Here is a 17,244-nt window from a genome sequence, read left to right as displayed (position 1 = left end):
TTGGTTTTCTTCTTTTGTTAACAGTAATGCCCAGTCATATCCCATAAGGCACTCTATACAGCAGCGTCACTGCTGGTAAGGAGAAGGCTCCATCTGCTGGTCTCCAGGCCCCCAGAGCATCTCAAAGTTCCTCCACACCATGTGCATACCAAATCTCTGGAAATCTTAAATCTCCTTGCCCTCCTATGCTATACATGTAATGTTGTTTTGTTGTTGTTCTTTTTTTAGTTTTTGTATTTTTTACATTTCTAAGCAAATCCCACAACACGACAGCAATTCAGCACAACACGACAGCAATTCAGCACAACACAACAGCAATTCAGCACAACACGACAACAATTCAGCACAACACGACAACAAATCGCCACAACACGACAACAAATCGCCACAACACGACATCAAATCGCCACAACACAACAGCAAATCGCCACAACACGACAGCAATTCAGCACAACACGACAGCAATTCAGCACAACACGACAACAAATCGCCACAACACGACAACAAATCGCCACAACACGACATCAAATCGCCACAACACGACATCAAATCGCCACAACACAACAGCAAATCGCCACAACACGACAGCAATTCTCCACAACACAACAGCAAATACACTGTTTTGGGATCTGATGACGCAAGATGCATGTTAATGCCAGGTCTAAACATGGGCTCTGTCAAAATGACCTCTTCTTTCTTATCTATCTGCATTAGGAGGACCAGTTATTGCTCACACTGAGATTAAAATTGTGTGACATACACACAATGTATGATAACATTTTTGCTTTTGTTTGATATATGTCAGAATAATTATGATGTGCAGCAGCATTTCACCTTTTTAAGTACATGTACTATCCCAACTGTTGTCAAAAGAGGGCAGTGTGAGACTGTACGTGCTGCATGGACTCTGGACTTGTGAGGAGCTGCCCGTTACAGCTCATTCTGATGAGATCAGCTACATTGAACGGCAGCACGTTTTCATTGTCTCACTTATCCTTATCCAACACTGACCCGCGCCCGGGAGGTGTAACAGATTTGGGGGCTCCTTCCGGGATCAGCGGCATCATTCAGACAAACTGTTCCAGTTATCTATGAACCATACGGAGGCAGTGTGACGTGTGAGCAGTAACGAGAACACGAGTGAGCAGCAGGTGAAAGGGGGATCCTGGCCAGGAGGGTGCAGCACTAACAGCTGACATCATGGATGTCCATAACAGGAAACCATTGATACTGAACTGGGTAATCAAGAAAAAGCTTCACACGCTGACAGCTGATTAACTTTTTCCAACTGGCAAACAACACTGATCCCACACCAGAGCTGGACCAGTCCAAGTTAGACCAGGCCGACGAGGAACAACGTTTTGAGTATATAGTTGAATACATATGCTGCAAAACATTGCTCTCCCATCTCTCTAATGTATGTCTCCGCATTATAAAAATGTGGGCATTGCGGACGTTATTGCGCTTTATCATTTAGGAGTTTTGCCGTCCTTTTCTTCACAACTTTTTGCAGCGTGTCGATCTTGTCCTCTGCCATGGATATCCGCAGCTCAGCCTCAGCAATGTGGTCACTGCATACTCTAATGTCGGTTTGAACATTTTAAATTGCTGTCAGTACACCATCCATCTCAGAGTGATAATCTGGTTTGAATGACTGTAAAGCCTGATGTCCATTGTGGAGGGGTTGTCCTTGATTTCAGTGCTGTCGGTACCTGACACTGTCAACGCTTGCACCGCTTTCTTCGTCTGAATTTGGCCCTGCCGGCTCCTTCTCTTCATTAGCGAGTCCTACAGCTGTTTTATATTTGTCCTTGGTTACTTTTCTTGGCATGTTAACTTGTATTACAACTATTGTTTCAAGTTGTGATGTTTTTACTCCAATTGGGATTATTGAAGTAGTATTTGTTTTAGAACAGAACAAAGCATGAGAATCCATATTTTACTAAGTCATACTTACCAAAGTCATTAGGACTCATCTTCAGGGAACCATGAATCAATTTATAAGATATCATGGCAATCTATCCAGTATTTGTTGTGGTGAAGCGACCTGCCAACCCACAGACACCGTCGTCCCTAGAGCCTTCTGGTTCCTGGAACCTGGATGGAACCTGCTGCAATGTGATGAGATATCATCCAGCAACACACATTGTTGGCCAATCAAATACATGCAAGCACACATTAACAACCTTCCAGAGTTGTTGAATCTAAATTATGATTTTTCTTAAAAGCACTGTTTTGTTTTTGAGACAGGTCTATTTTCTGAATGGAAGTGTCTATCTGTCTGTGTGTATGCTGAAGACCTGTCCAGGGCGTTTGCAGCATGCTGAGATAGACTCCAGCCCACCCACCTTGAAGAGTAATGACTGGGTAGACGGAAAGAATTAGGGAAGATGCAGAAAATAAACGTTTACATAATAGACCCAAAGAGACATTACAGCCTATATTTGTACCTGTAGTCTTATAAGTGACTGGATTGTACAATGTGTCAAACTTTCTTTCTTTCTTTCTCACACTTCCAAACAAGTACAATAACTGCTATTATCTTTCTCCTGTCTGATTTGTTTTGCTAAAAGTCTACATCTAGAATTCTCACAAGGAAACTGTTAAAAGCTCAAACTGCCCCTTGCGCCCTACCCTTCTTGTCCTTATGGGGAAAGGATACCTAAAGCAGACAGGAAATGTTGCTTACTCTATGGGGCAGACACACAGAAATGACAGCAGCAGCTGGGAGAGTTGGTTGGACAAATTTCACTTCAAAGCCAACCGGCTAGGTGTCTTTCGTTTCACATGCTCCAGGCGTGTCTCAACCAGCGGATGTTTAAATTTTCACTAATCCACATTAAGAGTATTCAGGTAATTGGTATCACTTTGTAAAAACCCACACACAGACCACCCCCCGAAACCCTAACCCCCCACTTCTTCCCTCAGAGGCTTTGAAACATTATGATATTCACTACAGTATGAAAGAATATGCAAGGATGAGCATCTGAGAGTGGAATAGTTCCAATTACGATGTTGGGTCACCACGTTTGAGAAAAAAAAATCAAAACTTGAAAGAATGCGCTCTTTTATAAAGATAATAATAAAACTCCATGCGACATCACCAGAGATGACAGTTTGCACAACTTTCCACTGTACACTGGAAAAATGCTGGACTATTTTGTGGCCAGGTCTTCACCGTGAGGTTGCCAGGCAACCAGCGGTGACTACTCGTGGTTAAGGGTTGGGTTGTATTGGAAAATAAGTAGTTTGAATGATATGTTGGTAGAAATCAAAATAGCTGTTCCAAATGGCCACTAGAGGGCAAAGTGGAAAGCCGGCCATCATAGAGAGGAGGAGACGCATTTTCATTTAAAAATGGGGATAATGGCGCACATTATCAGACCTGGAAGACGTTCATGGCGTTTCACTTGGTTGTACACATGAAAGGTGAGAGAAATAGTTGTGTTAGGAGTGACCACACATCTAGTCTGTGTCCACGACGTTCCACTTCCAAGATTGCTCCGGTGCCACCGGAAATTCTGCTGGATGTCCTTCTTTTCATCCGGATGTCCGTCCCCTTCCTCTTTCTTTGTGTTGGCATTTTAACCTCCGGTGGATTTGTGAGGACTATGGTTAACTGCTCCTCATATATCTGCAGGGTAAATCCAGACAGCTAGCTAGACTATCTGTCCAATCTGAGTTTTCTCTCGCATGACTAAAACTACTTTTGAACGTACACATGTTCCACCAAAACAAGTTCCTTCCCGAGGCTATTTTAAAGCGACACCAGGGCTGCGCCAGCACCGCCAATGACGATTGAGATTGGTTTAAAGGAATGCCTTTAAACTGGAATGCTTTGTGGACTAGCCAGACCAGCCTCCGCAGCACTGCGGAGAAAGGTCTGGCAAAGCGAGACTACCACACAGGTAGGTCGTGGTGTGAAGTGAGTGTGAATGTCATGGATACTAATGAGACAGTTACCATTTTATGTTTGGACCATGTCTTCAGTGATAACATCTCTTATTTTGTTTTATTACCACTGACTGCGTTGAAATGGCAATAAAGGTTGGGTAATGTAGTCACTAAGGTAGCCACCCACAGATACAGTTCAGCCCAAAGTATTGACTGTTCCACATCATCATCATTTATAAAATAATTCATAAAATCATTCCGACAATTATTATTATTTGAATAGTTTGAATAGCTTAGTATTCTATGCAAAAAAAAAAGTATCTATAAAGGCTTTAGGCTGCCCTAAATATACAAATATAAAATAAATAAATATACTTAATTTCATACAATATATGTAGTAGGGGGCCCCTGATCCGTTTCTGCTTCAGTTAAGGGGTCCTTGGCTTAAAAAACGTTGAAGACCCCTGCATTAGACTATCTGCTTGCCTATATAGCTATCCTGCTATCCTGCATAGCCATAAAGGTGACCACCATGTTTACATTCTTGTCATACAATGTTGATGAGGATTTCATCCCAAGTCCCTTTAACAATGTAGAAAGCATAGATTACATTTGTGTTCACTTAGTAGTGAGTTAGGCTTAAAAATATAAAGCAGGGTAACAACTTTTTTTTTACCACCCATCGAGCCGATAAAACTAAGTGTGTGTCCAGAGCTGCTCTAACTCTGAGAAATGTTTGAAGAAGTAAATCTTGAGCCTGTTACTTGGTGAACGGTGGGTAGACCTGGATGGGTGGTTGAGGATGGCTGTGTGGGGAATGTGAGGAATGTGAGAGCAGTCTTCTCAGAGTCAGCAAGGTCACTACCCAAACAGCAGCACCACTCACCAGTCCAGACTGACATTATCAATCGCTGCTCAGAGTCCGAGGGAGAACAGCCTGTGCTGTCAAGGCAAAGACATGTAGTCTATGTTTTTTTCTTTTCTTCTGTTAGTAGTGGTAGGAAAGAGGGGGAGGAAAAGGAAACTGTAGTAACACACAGTAGTAATCAAAATAGCAGCAGCAGCAGTAGTTCTGAGGTAGCGATAACTGCTGTGTTGGGCAGAACAGATTGATAAAAGTAATAGTAGCTGGTTTAGTGTGAAATAATCTTATTAAAGCCATTGTTCACAATGCCAAACACGTGTTATAAACTGCAAGAAATGAAGTATCAAATGTGGGGACAGGGTTATAGAAAGGATGTGAAAAACCAAACTCTATTAACTATACCATCTATAAACTTTCTATGATGGAGAAGGAGTGGATGTCATTTTTGACACAAATTATCATTCCAAGTAAAGTATTTATATATGTCTTAAATCATGTCTGCAAGGGATCTATAGCTAGTCAACTTTATTTATTTAATATAATCTTATTTGACATTAGTGCCATAAACTAAATCTTTAAATAATATGGATGATGACTGACCTATAACATCATTATTTGACAATGGTGCATATATTGTAACATACATACAGGGCATAAAGCCTCACCGAATGATAAATGAATGTGTGTGAAAATGATATGAACCATCTGTTATGGCCGTCACGCTTCCCACATCTCAACTATGAATGATGATCCACACTGGATTACTTTTGATTATTTGGATGTACATATGGGCATGTGAGTATTAGGATAAATTCGAAAAAATGTGAACTCATCCATTTAGCTTATACTACTAACTGAGTAATGTTTGCTTGACGTTAAAGAGTTAGTTATAGATAGGCTATTATTGTGATAGAAGTTATCTTATGATTATTAAATGTTATATTTACTGAGTTTATACTTTTGCAAAAGAACTCAAACGTAGGTCTTTCTTCATGACCTCTGGGATCTGTACAATCTGGACTTGAGAAATTACGGTACATAACAAATATTGTACATCACATCCATTAATGATCTGTGGATGATTTGTTTAAAAAAAAAAAAGCAAACCAAAAAAATACTTGTTTTCTCAATACTTGATTCCAAAACCAAAATGAGAAAGTGGATAACGACTAGTTTTTCTAACTTCTGTTTTGTGCTGAAATGAAAGGACGCTAATATGGAGCAGAGGTGTCTTTTTTATTCTATTTTGGGTATCTATACTTTACTGGAGTAATTATTTGACAGCAGACTTTTTACTTTTACTTCTACTCCTTACTCCTTCTAACCCTCCACGCAATTATCTGTACTTTCTACTCCTTACATTTTAAAAATAGCCTTGTTACTCCTATTTCAGTTCGGCTTGTTTTCATTCCGGCTTGTCATCGTTCAAAAAAACACAAAAAAAAAACCTATCCAGATAAATCAATATAGTGAATTTGATTGTGGTTGGATGAAAAGTATAAACATATACCATTCCACCCCCCTATTGGTTTGTATGCGATCCATCTCACCTGCACATGACACAAATCACGTCACACTCCAGCACAGAAATAGCAGACGTCTGTAGCCTAGTACGAAGATGTCCATGGCAGAGACCCAAAGAGAACTCAAGAGAAATGTCCCGACCAAGCACCGGCAATTTTCTTGTCCAGTTTGGTTATCTTACATCCATTGCCATCACAGATTCCTGCATCTAGGCTTGCAAAACGCATACCGAGATTTCTTCTGTGCTGCAGCAGTAACGTTAAGGTGTCCCGAGATGCTCGGAAATGTCTGTCAGAAGACAGTGATGTGGCCAGTAACGATCACTGAAGTGCCAATAATATGACGTTAAATCAAATCTTCAAGTGTAATATTGTGATTATACAAAAATATTCACCAACAAAATAAACGTTATAATCAAACTGTATTTATATTGTGGAGCAATTCGCTCTCAGAGAAAAAACAACAGAGGATTTCTCGTCCCTCCCTGTTTAGTCAACCAGCTAACCTAAGCTAACATTAGCTTTGTAGAGGTCGTTGGATTTCACGAAAAACTTTTGGGGCGCACAAGATACTTTCTAATGTGCACGAGAAACCAATCTGAGTAGCAGTCAGAATGGCTGCCGAGGAAGAGGTATTCATAAGGAGCCCCTAAAGGGACATTTTTTTAATTCGTTGTTCTGGTGAGCGCAACATACTTTCTGGTGAGCACGAGATACTTTCTGGTGCGCACACAAAAGTATCTCATGCTCACAAGAAACCAATCCAACGCTGGCAAAATGATACCAACAAAGTACTGCTAACGTTATGTGGCTAAAGTTAATATTTCACATTCACAGCATAAAATCAGTTAACATTCGACTGATCATCTTTAAGTTTGTTGATGACACTATCAGGTACATTTCCAGAAAGGTTTTCGTGCACATCATAAAGTATCTTGTGCGCACCAGAAAAAAAAAATGTCCCATGTCCCTTTAGGGTCTCGTTTTTGGTTTCAAACGATAAAACAAATTGTACACAGACTTTTTCATTCTTTAATCCAAAAGTATAACGATAAAAGGAATTGACAAAAGTGGGCCATTTTGGATTTCTTATTTTTTTTCTGATTCTGACACAAAAAAAACAAATACGTGTTTTTCATTTTGCTGATCTCAAATGAATTATGGATTATCCAATGATACCCTGACCACTAATGTGCACATCTTTGTCACTACCCTTTGAATTAAAACACTCTAAAACCACAGTTTCCCAAAGTCTTCATGACTGAGAGCAGAACCCAATGGTCTGAGGACTTGCTGCTATAGTGTCATTTCTATAAGGAACTCATATCTCCTTTCTTCCCGATGGCTAGCTCAGAGCTGTGATCTAGTCTTTTCCTCCAGATGTGTTTGGAGGCAAATGATTTGAGTTCAGATGCCCCAGTTGCCCTGGTCAGTGTTACAGCATTGCCATGTCTTCATAAAGACAAACTGTCATCAGTCCCAGATTCTCAGAAGTCAACAGTGGGCTCAAAGAGGAGGCTCCCAGGTTCATAATTGATCCCAGAGCTGCATCTTCCACTAACTAACCCCCAATTCCCACCCCAACCCCCATTTCCGCCCCTCCAAGCCTCTTAATTAATCAAGAGTAACATGAGTAGGTAACATAATCCAAACATCCTTTGCTTCAAGAACAGCTTGCCTCTCACTTCTCCTTCCCTAAATCTGTTTCCACTCCTTCCCCCATCCCCAATTGTCATCAGTATTATCATTTCCTCCGAAATACAAACCCCTCTTTTGTGTCTCCTGTTTCTGTTTCCAGAGAGGAGGGTCTAGAGCTGTGGTTGTTGGCCAGTCCCTGCACTGTCTACAACACACAATAACACCATCCAATGTAACCCTACCCCTTGGTGCTTTAAATGGCCATGCTCCTATGAGTGATGCAAAGTGCTCCAGGCCCATTTAATAGCATTGGCATTTTTCCATGAGGCTGAAATACCCATGCTAAGTCATGCTGGCAGCAATCAAAATTCAATCTTGTAATGCCAAAAATGTGAATAGGACAGGAGGTTGGCTGCTTCTCAGGTCAGATCCACTGACTTTACACCTTTCAGACACCAGACACGCACGCGACGTGAGTTAACCCATTCATTTGAAACAACTGTCACCCTGCTTCTCACTTCTGGCCAAAACCCTGGCCTCTTCAGCAGAGTTCCATACACTCCACTGATAAAACCTGAGAATTACATTGAATTACATCCAAAAAATACCAAAACCCTAACCTGATCCAGGCAGTGATAGCTGAAGTGATGTTCAGGTGAACTAAAGGAAATATATGAAGCAATCAGGAAAACCACGGAGCTGTGCCTTACGTCATCAGCTGTGGCCTGTCTGCCTCTTTCTCCAAGGGAGTCAACCAATAGGAAAGTCATCCGCCGGCTCGTACACTTCTCGGAAGTCTCCTCTTCCTGCGTGGCAGTAAACTGGTGTGGGATAACTTGCAGACATGTTCTCTTCAGTTACCAGACTCGCTATCCAGCTGCACATGCTCCTGGTTCACCATTTAGTAGGTGACGTAATGAGTGCTGTGTTGTTGGTAGACTTTTACACGGCCTTGCTGTTTAAACGCTTGAGTCCGATTTACCTCAAGTGCCGCTAACATGCTGCATAAAAGCTGTAGATTATAGCTATGTAGCTAGCCAGAATGTGTTGAGGTGCGGATCCACATGGCCGTGCAACGCTTCTGTTGCGTCGCGCTCCACTTTATTCCTATGGGTGACGTCAAGTGACTTTAATGCGCCTGCAAAGCATCCCGTGAAGGCGCCGCTGCATTTGAAAAAATGCCTCACGTCCAAAAAGCTGCCCGATGGCCATCTTTATGCAAATGAATCCGTTGAACGCAACGCGACTATCCAGTAGACGAAAATCTTTTAAACTGACCTTTGTCGATCAGAAATGAAGACAGATTCAGCAACTGCACAGCCTATTTCTCGCTTAGAATGTTTTCAGAAACACGTTTCGGTGAACCATTTTCATAAAATACGAGATCGTATTCTCAACGAGCCGCCACGATGGTCGTTTTGAAATTCGGGAGTAGCCAGACCCACGTGACGCGTTCGTCCAATCAGCTGCTGGTCAACGGCATGTGTAAAGCACTTTTCTAAGCAGAGTAACCAATCCACAGTATGTATCACACAAGTCATTTGTTACGCACTTTGTCTTTGTCTTTTATTCCTCCTTAAGAAAAAGAAATTTACTGAACCAGAATAATCCAAAAAACTCTATTTATTCTCCCCAGATGAGTGCAGAGTATTGTATGTCATGATTCTTTTTAAATAAAAAAGTAAGTAATAGTGGTAGTATGTAGTATGTACTCTCTACACTGTGCATGCCATAAAAGTGGACGTAAGGCAGAAAATGTATTTCTTTCCTAAACCCAACAGTCCCGTTCATCTTAACTGAAAGTACCGAACCTGGTAACAACCCCCAGGGGTGTGGGGGTAAGACACTTGGAAAATCCTGGTAGCATTGGGAGTAGGAAAGTACTTATCCAAAAGCACTCCCGACTGCAGCCAGGGTTTCTCCAAGTGTCTAACCCCTATGCCGACCTGAAGGGATGAGTTTCTCGACCACAACTGAGAAGTTCCTTCACATCATTCATGCCTTCTTCATACTTCTTCATGTTTTTTAAAAAAAAAAGTAAGTAATATAAGTTGTATGTGTTATGTAAAAGAAAATCAGGTTGTCAGGTTCAAGATGTGCTCGCTGCCAGCGTATGTGCAAACACTTAGATAGGACACACATAGGAATAGACAAATACAAAGTGTGAACAACAAATAATAGAACCAACATTTGACATGTTAGCTTCAGGAGTAGTTCACTGAGATAAGCTACGGACTCAACAGTCTGAGGTTTAAGGATCAAATCCAGACTTTGTCTTGACAGTTTTTCAACTTCTCTCCTCGAAAATGTGAACGATAAATACAACTTCCAACCAGAGCCTTCACAAGCCTTGCGTATAGCTCAGCAAGGTAAGGTGAAAGTGAAAGTTAAAGTTCCTTGGAGGTTGAGAGTTCAATCCATCAGAGATGCTGTGCTTTTTTAAAATCTAAAACTGGAAGGGAAAAGTCAAATACTCAAAACAGAAGTACAGAGTAACGGATCAGATAGCTCAGTGTGATAGAATGCTAGTTAGAGGGCATGCAGGTCATGGGTTCAATGATCATGACAGAAAATTTATTTAGAGGTTTATAATACAAAGTGTGAACAACAAATAATAGAACAAACATTTGAGATGCTAACTTCAGGAATAGCTTGCTGTGATAAACTGCTGACTCAACGATCTCAGGTTGAAGGATCAAATCCCATATTTGTCATTGCAGTTTTTCAACTTCGCTCCTATGAAATTTGACCAATAAATACAACTTCCAACCAGAGCTTTCCAAGTTTTGCATAGATAAGGTGACGTTTGTAGTCTTATGAAGATTTTAGGTTACGAGTTCTGTCCCTCCTACGTGCTGTCAATTTTTCAAGTGTAAAACTGGAACAGAAAAGTCAAGAACTTGAAACAGTAGTAGGAAGTATCAGATCACATAGCTCAGCATGATGGAACGCTAGTTGGAAGAACACAATAGTCTGGAGCTCAATACTTGCGAGGTGCACAATTTATTATGAGGTGTGACACCCAGAAACACAAAGACTTCCACCCAGGAGGGTCACGGTAAAGTACTTTCCTAAACCCAACTGTCTGAGTCTCCATAAAGATGCAGAGGACAGTTAGGATTAGGAAAGTACTTAACCATGACACGTGGGACACGAACCACGGTCTCCTGGTCCTGTGTTGTCCTTATAACCGTTAGGGAAGATCATGGTTGCAGTCAGTAAAAGGTAAGGTGCACAAAATCCTTTGCTGCCTTGAAGGAAAAAGAGTATTGTCGAAAAAAAAAAACATAGCATAGTATGTCAAAAAAAGCCACATTATATTATGTCGATAAAACCCATAGTATAGTATGTCGAAAAAAGAGAAAAAAAAGCCATAGTATAGTATGTTGAAAAAATGACTTTTTTCAACATACTATACTATTTTCTCTTTTTTATACATACTATACTATGGCTTTTTTTCTCTTTTTTGGAGATATTATACTGATTTCTTTCGACATACTATACTATGACTTTTTTTCTCTTTTTTCGACATACTATCCTAGGACTTTTTTTCTCTTTTTTGGAGATACTATACTGACTTCTTTCGACATACTAAACTATGGCTTTTTTCGACATACTGTAATTCAATTCAATTCAATTTTATTTATAGTATCAAATTATAACAAGAGTTATCTTGAGACACTTTACAGACAGAGTAAGTTTAGACCACTCTATAATTTACAAAGCCCCAACAATTCCAGTAATTCCCTCAAGAGCAAGCATTAGCAGTGGCTAATGCGACAGTGGCGAGAAGAAACTCCCTTTTAGGGAGAAACCTGGGACAGACCCAGGCTCTTGGTAGGGGGTGTCTAACAGTGCCAGTTGGGGGTGTGATGAACAGTGGAGTAATAGTCGGAACAGTGACTAAAGTGGTAGTTGTAGTAGTTCATGTCATAGCTGGGCACAGCAGGGTGTTACAGGATGTAGCGTGGCCCAGCAGAACATGGGTGGACGTGGCCGGACGCAGCGGGACGTAGACGGACATTGCAGCGAATCGCAGAGCTATGAAGAAACATAAGGACTCCGGGGAGTTAACTCCCCAGAGCTAGGTTAGTAACAAGCTTTTCTGGGACAGGATGCACATAGAAGGAAAAAAAAAGAAAAGAGAGCACAGCTCATTGTGTCATAAGAAGGAAGGAACTTCCCCGGCAGTATAAAATAATAATAGAATGACTAAGAGAGGCAGGTTAAAGAGAGGTGCCTGGTTGGGCTATACTATGGCTTTTTAATCACTTATTTTGACATACTATACTATGGCTTTTTAATCACTTATTTTGACATACTATACTATGGCTTTTTTTCTCTTTTTTTGACACACTATACTATAGCTTTTTTTCTCTTTTTCAACGTACTATACTAGGGCTTTTTTTCTCTTTTTTGGAGATACTATACTGACTTCTTTCGACATACTATACTATGATTTTTTTTGACATACTATACTATGTCTTTTTTTCTCTTTTTCAACATACTATACTATGGCTTTTATTTCTCTTTTTTCTACATACTTACTATGGCTTTTTTTCTCTTTTTTCTACTTACTATACTATGGCTTTTTTTCGACATACTATACTAGGGCTTTTTTTCTCTTTTTCAACATACTATACCTTGGCTTTTTTATCACTTATCGAAAAAAGTGATAAAAAAGCCATAGTGTAGTATGTCAAAAAAGAGAAAAAAACCCTAGTATAGTATGTCAAAAAAAGAAAAAAAAGCCATAGTATAGTATGTCCAAAAAAGTGAAAAAAAGCCATAGTATAGTATGTCCAAAAAAGTGAAAAAAAAGCCGTAGTATAATATTTAGAAAAAAGTCATATTGTACTATGTCGTATGACTCTTTTTTTCGACATACTATACTATGGCTTTTTTATCTTTTTTCTAAATACTATACTATGGCTTTTTTTCTCTTCTTTCGACATACTATACTATGGCTTTTTTTCTCTTTTTTCGACATACTATACTATGGTTTTTTTCTCTTTTTTCTACGTACTATACTATGGTTTTTTTCTCTTTTTTGGAGATACTGTACTATGGCTTTTTTTCTCTTTTTTCGACATACTATACTATGGCTTTTTTTCTCTTTTTTCGACATACTATACTATGGCTTTTTTTCTCTTTTTTCTACATACTATACTATGGCTTTTTTTCTCTTTTTTGGAGATACTATACTGACTTCTTTCGACATACTATACTATTGCTTTTTTCTAAATACTATACTATGGCTTTTTTATCTTTTTGGGAGATACTATACTGACTTCTTTTGACATACTATACTATGACCTTTTTTTGTCTTTTTTCGACATACTATACTATGGCTTTTTTATCTTTTTTCTAAATACTATACTATGGCTTTTTTTCTCTTCTTTCGACATACTATACTATGGCTTTTTTTCTCTTTTTTCGACATACTATACTATGGTTTTTTTCTCTTTTTTCTACGTACTATACTATGGTTTTTTTCTCTTTTTTGGAGATACTGTACTATGGCTTTTTTTCTCTTTTTTCGACATACTATACTATGGCTTTTTTTCTCTTTTTTCGACATACTATACTATGGCTTTTTTTCTCTTTTTTCTACATACTATACTATGGCTTTTTTTCTCTTTTTTGGAGATACTATACTGACTTCTTTCGACATACTATATTATTGCTTTTTTCTAAATACTATACTATGGCTTTTTTATCTTTTTGGGAGATACTATACTGACTTCTTTTGACATACTATACTATGACCTTTTTTTGTCTTTTTTCGACATACTATACTATGGCTTTTTTATCTTTTTTCTAAATACTATACTATGGCTTTTTTTCTCTTCTTTCGACATACTATACTATGACCTTTTTTGACATACTATACTATGGCTTTTTTTCTCTTTTTTCGACATACTATACTATGGCTTTTTTCTCTTTTTTCTACGTACTATACTATGGCTTTTTTCTCTTTTTTGGAGATACTGTACTATGGCTTTTTTTCTCTTTTTTCGACATACTATACTATGGCTTTTTTTCTCTTTTTTCTACAAACTATACAATGGCTTTTTTGTGTCTTTTTTAGACATAATATAGTATGGCTTTTTAATCACTTGTCGACAAAAGTGATAAAAAAGCCATAGTATAGTATATCGAAAAAAAAATGTAAAAGCCATAGTATAATATGTCGAAAAAAGTCATATTGTAGTATGTCGTATGTCTCTTTTTTCGACATACTATACTATGGCTTTTTTCTCTGTTTTCGACATACTATACTTTGGCTTTTTTCTCTTTTTTGACATACTATACTATGGCTTTTTTCTCTTTTTTCGACATACTATACTATGACTTTTTTTGACATACTATACTATGGCTTTTTTTCTCTTTTTCGACATACTATACTATGACTTTTTTTCTCTTTTTTCTACAAACTATACAATGGCTTTTTTGTGTCTTTTTTAGACATAATATAGTATGGCTTTTTAATCACTTGTCGACAAAAGTGATAAAAAAGCCATAGTATAGTATATCGAAAAAAAAATGTAAAAGCCATAGTATAATATGTCGAAAAAAGTCATATTGTAGTATGTCGTATGTCTCTTTTTTCGACATACTATACTATGGCTTTTTTCTCTGTTTTCGACATACTATACTTTGGCTTTTTTCTCTTTTTTGACATACTATACTATGGCTTTTTTCTCTTTTTTCGACATACTATACTATGACTTTTTTTGACATACTATACTATGGCTTTTTTTCTCTTTTTCGACATACTATACTATGACTTTTTTTGACATACTATACTATGGCTTTTTTTCTCATGACTATGGCATATTGGATCTCAACCGAGTGTTAACCTGAAGAGGTCTCCTGCTCACCTTTCCAGGAGAGGAGAGGAGAGGAGAGGAGAGGAGAGGAGAGGAGAGGAGAGGGAGAGGAGAGGAGCTTCCAAAAAACTTCCAAACACAGGAAGCCTGAATGGGACTCAAATTGTCCTGAAAGGTTCAAGCCTTGTTTGTATTATACTTAAAATAGTGTCTTCTAGTCTGGTTTTCTGAAGGTTCTTCTGCAGACGTCTTGCTACACTACACAGTGATGTACACCCTCTTCATGTGGTTTCCATCAAATTGCATCATTTGTACCAGGGACTCTCTCAGCGCAGCCCCCCCATCTGCTCTCTCCCGTTGCTGAAAGAAAAATGATTGGTGAAAGTTTAAAGAACAAAATGAGATCAGTTCCTTTCCTCCCAGAAGTGGAGCCAAGTCATGGACCTGCCAGCCAGCACGTCTGTCTGTCTGTCTGTCTGTCTGTCTGTCTGTCTGTCTGTCTGTCTGTCTGTCTGTCTGTCTGTCTGTCTGTCTGTCTGTCTGTCTGTCTGTCTGTCTTTCTTCCTCTCGCTCTCTTTCTTAGCTTAACAATAGATTTAAGGGCCCCATGTAGCTAATGCATGGGGTTCATCACACTACAATACACCTTCAAAAAAAAGGTTGTGAAGTAAATTTATTATTTATACATTAGTATAAAAAGTATATCTTATAAATAGGGCTTGAGTCTTTGTACTGCAATTAAATCTTTTTCTCTCAAAGAACAAAAAAAAAAAAAAAAACTTACTGGTTAATACCAGCTAAATGGGCTCAACAATCAGCTAGACACATGAAGACACTCATTAGAGTTCATTCTGAACCATAAGGAGGAATGTGTCAGGTGAGGGCGCACACACACACACACACAGGCTACACAAGTCCTATTTTAGGCACTAGCATGCTTGAGGGAGTGGGAAGGGAGGTTTTGGTTGAGGTAGTGCTAAATGTTCTGCTGGTCTGGCTCCTTTGTTTGCCTTTGGATTTCCTCCAGGAAACAGAGAAAAGCATAATACCAGCTTCAGTTTACTCTTACCGGTGTAACCTCCAATGGCCGCCTCTAGGCTCACTGGGTCATACGCTAAATGGCCAAAAGTGCGTGGACACCCCTGTCTTTTGTTAAGTGTGTGTTGGATATACGTAGCCTTAAGGAGAATACTTCAGAAGTTGAGTTGTCTGCCTAAACTTGCTCTCGCTGTTGCAAATGTGTTTTTTTTAGACCCCAGCAGGCCAAATATAAAGTCTGCTGTTGAGCTGTAGAGATAACCTCAGCTTTACATACAGACAGGACCAGCTTCTTACTCCTAACCTGGAAATCTAGATTAATAAGCATCAAATGCTTACTATAAAACAAAGGTCCCTTACAACTAAACAAACATGGACGCCCAAACCATTTAATAGATAGATAGATAGATATTTATTGATCCCAAAAATGGGAAATTACAGTGTTACAGCAGCAAAATATCAGTCACACAGAACAGAATATACATCAAATAATAGGATACAATATACATACTGTACATACAATATACATGAAATAATAATATGATAGAATACAAGAACAAATATTTGAAATATATACATATAAGTATATATTATATATATAATATATATATATAGAAGTTGGGAATACAAAATGTACAACTGCTTAACTAGTAATGATGATGTAGATAAACCTATTGTGCAAGTTGCACTTAGTGCAGATGTGATGTCTAAGAGAGGGTGGTCGGGGTTATCCATGATAGATTATTCAATTCAATTCAATTTAATTTTATTTATAGTATCAAATCATAACAAGAGTTATCTTGAGACACTTTACAGATAGAGTAGGTCTAGACCACACTCTATAATTTACAATGCCCCAACAATTCCCTCAAGAGCAAGCAGTGCGACAGTGGCGAGGAAAAACTCCCTCTTGGTAAGAAACCTGGGACAGACCCAGGCTCTTGGTAGGCGGTGTCTGACGGGCCGGTAGGGGGTGTGATGAACAGTTAACGGTTTGTTCAGCGACCCCGTCTCCACCACAGCTTCAAATGTGTCCTGTTTGCAGCCAATAACGGAGCCAGCCTTCCTGATCAGTTTGTTCAGTCTGTTTGGGTCGCTGGCCACGACAGACTGGTAGAACATCTCCAACATTCTGCTGCACACGTTGAAGGATCTCAGCTCCCTCAGGAAATAGAGTCTGCTCTTCCCCTTCTTGTAAACAGCAGTGCTGTTGATTTTCCAGTTCAGCCTGTTGTCGATGTTGACACCCAGGTATCTGTACTCCTCAACCATGTCCACATCTCCACCCAGAATGCACAGGGGCTGTGGAGCCGTTCCCTTCCTCCTGAAGTCTACAACCATCTCTCTGGTCTTATCCACATTCAGCAGCAGGTGATTCTTACCAGACCACTCCACAAAGTTGTCCACCAGGCAGCGCTCTGTACTCTCCCTCCTGTCCATCCCTTACACACCC

The sequence above is a fragment of the Perca flavescens genome, chromosome 23 (assembly GCF_004354835.1).
Source record: "Perca flavescens isolate YP-PL-M2 chromosome 23, PFLA_1.0, whole genome shotgun sequence".
Classification (NCBI taxonomy): Eukaryota; Metazoa; Chordata; class Actinopteri; order Perciformes; family Percidae; genus Perca; species Perca flavescens.
The sequence above is the reverse complement of the archived record's forward strand: the minus strand, read 5'-3'. Positions refer to the sequence as shown.